The sequence below is a fragment of the Copadichromis virginalis genome, unplaced genomic scaffold (assembly GCF_057382275.1).
Source record: "Copadichromis virginalis isolate Kocher_CV1m ecotype Utaka unplaced genomic scaffold, C_Virginalis_male_GT1.1 unmapped_scaffold_1, whole genome shotgun sequence".
Lineage (NCBI taxonomy): Eukaryota > Metazoa > Chordata > Actinopteri > Cichliformes > Cichlidae > Copadichromis > Copadichromis virginalis.
In genome coordinates this window covers 10433690-10442099 of record NW_028188589.1, presented here as the reverse complement: position 1 = coordinate 10442099, position 8410 = coordinate 10433690, and positions in this window count along the sequence as shown.

Sequence of the window (8410 nt, the reverse complement as noted above, 5' to 3'; positions counted from 1 at the left end):
TATGTGGCTTCCTTCTGCATTTCCTGTTTTATTGTGAAGGTCTGTGTCTTATGCCAGAGTGTTCAGTTTGCGTTTCCCCTGTCTCGTCTTGTCAATCAGAATCGGCCGTGCCTCCCTCCTGTGTGTAGTTTCCCCTCTGTGTATTTATAGTGTGTGTTGTCTCGTGTTCGTCGCTGGTTCGTCTGTGTCGTCTCCTTCACGTCTCCCTGCATATCTTTCTAAGGATTTCAGGTTTGAGGTTAGTTTTGTTTAGTGATGGGTAGATGAGGCCTCGTGAAGCGTTTCAGCACATTCCCCAAACTGTACCGATACTGTGTCGACACAGTGTTGCTGTTTTGCTCCATACTGACACCTGCTGGACTTTAAATATCATTGCAGGCAACTTACTTGAGACTCAACAGACACCTAGTCATACTTGTTTACACTGTAAGGTACAGTGGAACCCCGACTTACCAAATTAATTCGTTTCCGAAGGTCTTTCGTAAGTCGAACATTTTCGTAAGTCGAAGCACCCATTGCGCGTTTTGAGTGAGGCGATGCTGAATGATAGGCTATAGGCTAACAACAATACTCTAACTAGAACAACAATACATCAGTGGAACAGCGATGCGCAAGTACGGAAGCCAAGGGGTTGTCTCCGAAAACATTAGAGCACTTTTGCAAACATGTGATGTCTTCAGGGGCGGATCTAGAAGGGTGGCATGCATGTGCCACCCTAAAATGATCCCTTGCCACCCCAAGTGCCACCCCAGTTTTGCATTTGACAGTGTTGTTTATTAAAATAAGATCGCATTAACAGTTTGAGCGTAGTTACAGTCAGCAGTGATATATACACATATATAGTATATATACACATATATATACTATATACACTGGGTGAATGTGCAGTAGTAGCAGCAAGCAGGTGAATTCTGTACATTAATATGAATAGACGTCTGACTATTTTACAGGATAGACAATATAAACATATTTAAAATTAAAGGAATTGAAATGTACATTGTGCCTGGGTTTAGAGTGTCTGGAAGAGTCCTGTCTCAGTCAGTTATAGATGATGTGAGAGGGCGGGTGTGTGTGTTTAGGGCACGGATGGCTTGGGGATAGAAGCTCCTCTTGAGTCTCTCTGTCCTTGCCCGGAAGCTGCGGAACCTTCTACCAGATTGCAGAAGTTGGAACAGTTTGTTGCCAGGATGGGACGGGTCCTTCAGTATCTGCTCTAGTCCGGCATCTCCTGGTGTAGGTGTCCTGAAGCGGGGGGAGAGCAATCCTGCAGCAGCGTTCTGCTGTACGGATCACTCTCTGGAGAGCTTTTTGGTCCTTCACACAGCTGTTCCCGAACCACGATGTCATGTTCTGTGTGAGGATGCTCTCCACAGCGCCTGTATAGAAAATCCTGAGGATCTTTGGAGAGACCCTGAACTTCCTCAGTTGTCGTAGGTGATACAGGCGCTGCCTAGCCTTTTTGGTCTGGACCTGAATGTGTCAGGTCTGAGGAGATGTGGACACCAAGATACTTGAAGGACTGCACCCTCTCCACTGGAGCTCCATTGATGATAATGGGCTTGTAGTCTCTGTGCGATGTGAATTATATTATATGTGAATGATATAATGTTAAATTACTATTAAGCAAATGGCTAAGTATTGTAGACTTTAGTTTACTGCAGCCATGTTTCATATAAATCAGGTATCATACAAAAATAAAAATAGCTTCAAATACAGTCATGACAATAAAGAATATGACTTTAAGGACTTAACATCATTACTTCAGTTATAGTACACCAACATCTCTGATACATTAGCACCTGTTAGGTGTGGCTGTGTGAAAACAGTAGATCGCGACACAGACACAGAGAAACACAGGGCTTAAATACACAGAGGGAGCAATCAGGGAATGGGTAACAGGAGGGAAACACAGCTGGGGCAAATCAGGCCTAACGAGACAAGAGGAAGCAAAACCAGACACATTAACATCAGACATGGACTTTCAAAGTAAAACAGGAAACATAACACAGACTCACGGGCAGGCACTATAACAAAGGGAACAGAGACGTGGGAACAGGGCAGACACAAACACTGACTGAACACGGGGATATAGGAACTTAGGATACACATAGACGCGAACTAGACAAGGGAACTCAGTGTACTAAGGGAACACTGAATGACCTGGTGGGTTTTGTCCATAAAACTACTCATCTACTGACCTTGGTTTTAAGTTGGACAGTGATTTTAAATTGGACAACCAAATCAGAGCAGTGGTGAAGTCCGGTTTTTATCATTTAAGGCGACTGGCAAGAGTAAAATCTTTTCTTTCGAGGCAGCACCTTGAAACAGTGATCCATGCTTTTATTTCTTCCCGCCTGGACGACTGTAACTCACTTTATGTGGGGGTCAGTCAGTCGTTGCTCTCACGTCTGCAGCTGGTTCAAAATGCGGCTGCACGACTCCTAACAGGAACTCAAAAAAGAGAGCATATAACCCCTGTGCTGGCCTCTCTGCACTGGCTGCCTGTGTCTTTTAGAGTTCATTTTAAAATTCTTATGTTTGTTTTTAAATGCCTTCACAGTCTTGCCCCGCCTTACCTCTCTGAGCTTCTTCATCCCCACACACCCTGTCGGTCTCTCAGGTCAGCTGACCAGCTGCTCCTGGAGGTACCGAGATCCAGGAGGAAGCTCAGAGGGGGCGGGGCCTTCTCTATTGTGGCTCCAAGTTATGGAATCATTTGCCCATGCATGTTAGAGAGGCCCCTTCACTGTCCACTTTTACATCACGTCTTAAAACCCACTTTTATTCCTTGGCTTTTAACCTCAGTGAGACTTAGTTTCTTTTTTAATTGAAGTAGTTATTTAATTAATGATTTCACTCTTCTTTTATTTGTGTTTTATTTATATCTCATGTAATTTTATTTTACAGTTCCAGTGTACAGCACTTTGTGTCAGCTGTGGTTGTTTTAAAGTGCTTTATAAAAAAAGTTGATGATGATCTCAGATGACCACAAAGTAAAAGATCTCTCAGCAACATGATGCAACAGTTTAGGCACTGTTGCCCCGATCAGATCAGTGAGCTTTTTATTCTAAACATGAGCTGCTGTTACAGCAACAGACATTAATCCTACTGGTGTCCCACACAACAACTCAGTGTCCACTATGTGAAGCAGCCAAACACAGGCCTGCTCCTCTCACTAACAGAGACAAACTGCTGGCATGTTGGTTTCCATCTATACTGTCCAGTCTCTGCTGGTGGACACACAGCAGCATTGTTTCATCTCGTTTGAGTCATTGTTGACCTTAGCATGTTTTTAGTCTTCTGAGAGCACTGAAGCTTCTTTCAGCCTCAGTACCTGCGTTTTATCCTCAGATTAAATTATTATTCTGTGCTTGATGGGCCTCACCTTTGGCCCTGGCTCCTCCCCTCTGACTGCACTAGGACATACTGTCACCTGATAAAATAACACATGGATTCGTGTCATATAAAAAGTGAGACGTGTTAATTCAGATTCTTTGTCAAACATACACTAATGAATCAGTTTACATCAGCAGCCTGACAACTGTCATGATAAATACTAGTTAATCTACAGTCACCTGTGAGCTCTCCTCTCCACCTCTGAGCTACATGGCAGAGCTGCCTCTGTCACCTGATCAATAACAGTGAGACACTCCACATACATGCAGTCACACATGTGCTTCAAATACAGTCATGAACCATCAGGTCATCCTCCAGTTTCACCTGTGACCTTGTGTCACCATTGCTCTCTGAGCTCTGTGTTGGTTCTGCTGTCACCTGACAAACAGGACAAACATGACAATAAGAATAAAATGTGCAGCTGCTTCAGTGTTTCTGTCACTTTGTGCAGATCCTGACTCGTCAGTAATGTTTGTAGGCTGAGTGCATTTTAAAACTGTGCAAACTGCACTACAAGGTGGAAAATTTGCAAAATCGTGACTACCTCATGATATTCTGTCTCAAAAATTAACCCTATGAATACGTCAGTGCCATTAGGATGAAATTATTGTGTCACCAACATTTTAACATTAGACATATAATTCTAACAGCCTCTGTAAACTAATATCCGGGCTGCTCGAGGCTGCCGTTTTCTCTGACAGTTTCAATCAAAATTAGAAACGCTGCTCTGAGACTGAGAGAACTAACAGTGCTGATGGTCCGCTTGAAGCTGAAGCTCCGGTGCGTGTCAAAAAAATCAACACACACCGGCTCACTCCTTGGCGGCCGCTTATTGGGGCTCGCTCGGGCCACTTCGGAGGTGGGGTGCCCCCGGCCTCTCGGCCTGGGGCTCGGTCACTCAGGCACGGCTGGCTGCCGGCGGAGCTCACGGGCGCGTCACTGCAACTCCCCCTGGCTTCTGCTCCGCGGCTGCTGAGTGAACCCTCATCTGGGACTCTCCTCAGCTCTTTCTGGGACAGTGGCGCGGCTGCCCCTCTGTGGGTCTTCCTTGGTCTCTTGTGTTCTGGGGGCCTCTGGATGTCTGGAGTTTTGATCTCCTCCATACCTGCTTGATACCATAAAGGACAAGGCTGTGGCCCCCCCACACCCTCTAGCAGATCGTTACATGGAGAAACCTTTGGAATGCAAGCATGCTGATCCACACAGGTATGCACACAGGTGTACACATGGGTATTCACAGACGTGGACTACAGCTTTCTTGGCTGCTACCTCAAAGCACATTGTGCGCTGTCTATCTTGCGTGCTGCACAATATCGTTTATTATTTAGTATCTACTGATATCTACTGCTAGCTAGTTTATTGTGATGGTGCTGTTTTTTTTTATTATGTTGCTCTTTGCTGTTTGCTGTCTCCTCTGGGTTTTTTTCTCCATACAGGTGACCCAGGAGTTTTGTTTTTTTTATTTGTTTGTTTTTTTCTCTCTTCCCCCCTTCTCACCGTCTCTTCTCCCCTTTGGTTTTCTTTCTTTCTCTCCCTCTCTTTCTTTCATTCTTTCCCCCTGTCCTATCCCACAGTCATGTCTGTCCCGTTTGCAACTGAAAATAAAATAAATTCATCATTATAATAAAGGTCAATCAAATGGACCAATATGGCAAGGCCATGATGATCCACTTGGTAAAATAAATCCGCTTGGCATCTTTCTTGGCCTTAAGACAACAATTCTGATGGCTATAGATCCAAACGGGACAAAAAAAAAAAAAAAAAATCAACACACTGCTTCAGAAGCTCTGTGTCGAAGCTTGATTCGTTTGGCCAGAGTGATCAGTGACGTCCGAAGCTTCATTTAGAACCTAACTGCTTTGGTGTCTGATTCAATAGTTTATAAGGAAGCGAATCATTCGCGGGATTTGTGGAGTGTTTGGTGGTGACAGATAGTGAACCAGTGATCATTCCACTGAGAGATTTGGAGCCAGTGAGGAATAGAGGAGGTTCTGTTGTGTGGGAGAATTTTGAGTTGATTTTGGTCGATCCGGTGGGTTTTCCAGCTTTGTGTTCTGGCTGTTTGCTTTTGTTTTGTGCGTGTTTATTATATCTGAAAACGGGAAAAAGATAAAATGTCAAAAATCTGCTTCCATAATATAAATATCATTAAATAACTTTAGAAAAACTTCCACTTGACTCTTTACATGTAATGTTGTAAAAATATATATTTTATTGTTTAATTCATCTGAAAATGTTAGTCTGCCAAATGTGCAGCAATTGAATTTATTTATTCTCTTTGTCTGATAGTTTGTGGGGCCCAGGTAGACTGTATACCTGCATCTCTACCAGTTTCTCTGCACTCCAGCCTCCTCTGTTCCATGTGAAGGGATTTTCCTTAAGGCAGGAGAAATGATCTCCACGAAAAGGAACAGGTTCGGCCATCGCACACTAGAACAAATTCTCTGCTTAAATAAAAATGAAAAAGGGTTACCGTCAATGCATCATGTTTTTCATTTGCAAGTTCATAAGCATTTTCCATTTCACAATCAATTCTACCCCCAGGTCAAAAATATGTCTGGGAAAATTTCCCTAATATAATATTATTTATTATATTTATACCAACACGGTGGCACAGTGGTTAGCACTGTTGCCGCACAGCAAGAAGGTCCTGAGTTCAATTCCACCATCAGGCCGGGGTCTTTCTGTGTGGAGTTTGCATGTTCTCCCCGTGTTTGCGTGGGTTCACTCCGGGTACTCCGGCTTCCTCCCACCGTCCAAAGACATGCAGCTTGTGGGGATAGGTTAATTGGATAATCCAAATTGCCACTAGGTGTGAGTGTGAATGGTTGTCTGTCCCTGTGTGTTGGCCCTGCGACAGACTGGCGACCTGTCCAGGGTGTACCCCGCCTCTCGCCCTATGACAGCTGGGATAGGCTCCAGCGCCCCCCGCGACCCTGAAAAGGATAAGCGGAAGCGAATGGATGGATGGATAATATTATTTATAAATATACCCCTCCGGCGATTAAATGCATACCTGCATGGAGGCAGGACCTCACAGCAGAAGCATACTCCATAATGTGTTGTACATTATTACATGTATATATATGTAACGTGGTATTTTTCAATTATTGTATTTACCAACATCAAGAAGTCACAAGCAAAGAAAGACCACACCATGGTGCATGTTTAAACAAGGAGAGTTTACCGGTCAAAACTATTTATTAAACAAATAAAACACATTTTTTTAACCACCAAAAAATACACGTTCAAAGCAACACAGCGGCGGCCCAATATCAGACAGAACTCCACTCTGTAGAGTGAGCAGTCATTATGAAGCAGTTGGTTTTCTTTTGTGGATTCAAGCTGCTCTTCATATTTTTGGCCACCAGATGTCACCAGAGAGGACTGTGTTGAAAAGCTTCGAGTAATGAACCGTTTTTCAATACAAGCTTCAGAAAGCTTCATTTAGCCATCACTACCTGTAACGTTATTGTGACACATTTTATGAGTGAACTTGGCTCTAAGTGACTCACAGGTTTCTTTGAAAAACACTTTCTTACATCCAGCTTCTTCCTCTTTGCTGCCGTCCTCCTCTCCTCCTCGCAGCGCAGGCTTGCCGCTGCTGAAACTAAACAGAGCTCCCTGACAGGCTCAGCCAATCACATTGGCCATACTTGTCACATGACCAGGACTCCAGTAGAAGTAATTTAACTCTTTGGGCACCGCTGGGTGAGACGGTATGGAGTGCCAGGACTGCCATAATGCATTAATTAAATACACCATTAAATAATTAATTAAATGTGGCAATAATTAATTAAAATTGGAATTAATTAATTAAATAAATAGTTATGACACATGTAATTAATTAATTATTGACACATTTCAAGTCAAAGTCAAAGTCAAAGTCAGCTTTATTGTCAATTCTGCCACATGTACAGGACATACAGAGAATAGAAACTACGTTACTCTCAATCCCTAGATAAAATAGCAAATGAACATTTAAATATAAGAGTGATTAAAAATGCAAGTAAAATAATTAAAAAGTAAAATTTAAATAAATAAATACAATACAATTTTTACATATAACAAGAAAGCTATACAATATACAATATACAAAATAACATTTAATTAATTAATTATTGACACATTTAATTAATTAATTATTGACACATTTAATTAATTATTGACACATTTAATTAATTAATTATTGACTGTTATTACCACCGACAAAGCGCAGGCCCCGGTACACAGCTGTAGTAACCCCCGCTGACTTCTTTTACTGAGGTTATATTTATCGGTGTTTTATTTCCTGATGTTCTTATGTGTCCTACGTGTTTCAGTCTGAATTATAACTAACATTAAAAACATGTTTAAGGAGGAGAGAGAGCAAATAAATCTGTTCAACATCTGATCTTTGGGTTTTTGTTCAGTAATCAGCCTGACCTGTGTATAAACACATAAAAGAGATAACGTTGGTGTTTCCGTCATGTAGTAACTGCTGGCTTTAACTGTACAAAGGTTGTTCGACACTATGAAACACACACAGACTTCATGATGTTCGGCTAATATTTTTATTGTGAATATTAATCATGCTGACCTCGCTCTGTACACCACGCAGCGAGGTCAGCATATCCACGATATCCTCAGCTCCATGAGTTAACACAAAGTTTCCCAGCTGACTATCTAACTGCCAACTATTCCAGAGACATGAAAATATACAGCATAAAGAAAAGTGTAAGAGACTCAGCAGCAGATTAGAATAACAGTTATACATTTAATAAATCACCAAATGAATCCAAGAAACGAGCAAACCTGAGTTTGTGTTCCCTCAGCTGCAGACTCGCTGCTGTTTAAATGTTTGAAAAGGAAGATTAGATATAAAAAACGTCAAACATAGACTCAGTCTGCCTTCACATTTGATATGAGGCCAGCACGTATAGTGGCCTCAGCAGGCTATTACTGAAATACACATGCTATATCATAAACTATGATATAAACAGGGAGGTCCTATTAACATGTTTAGTTTTAAAGG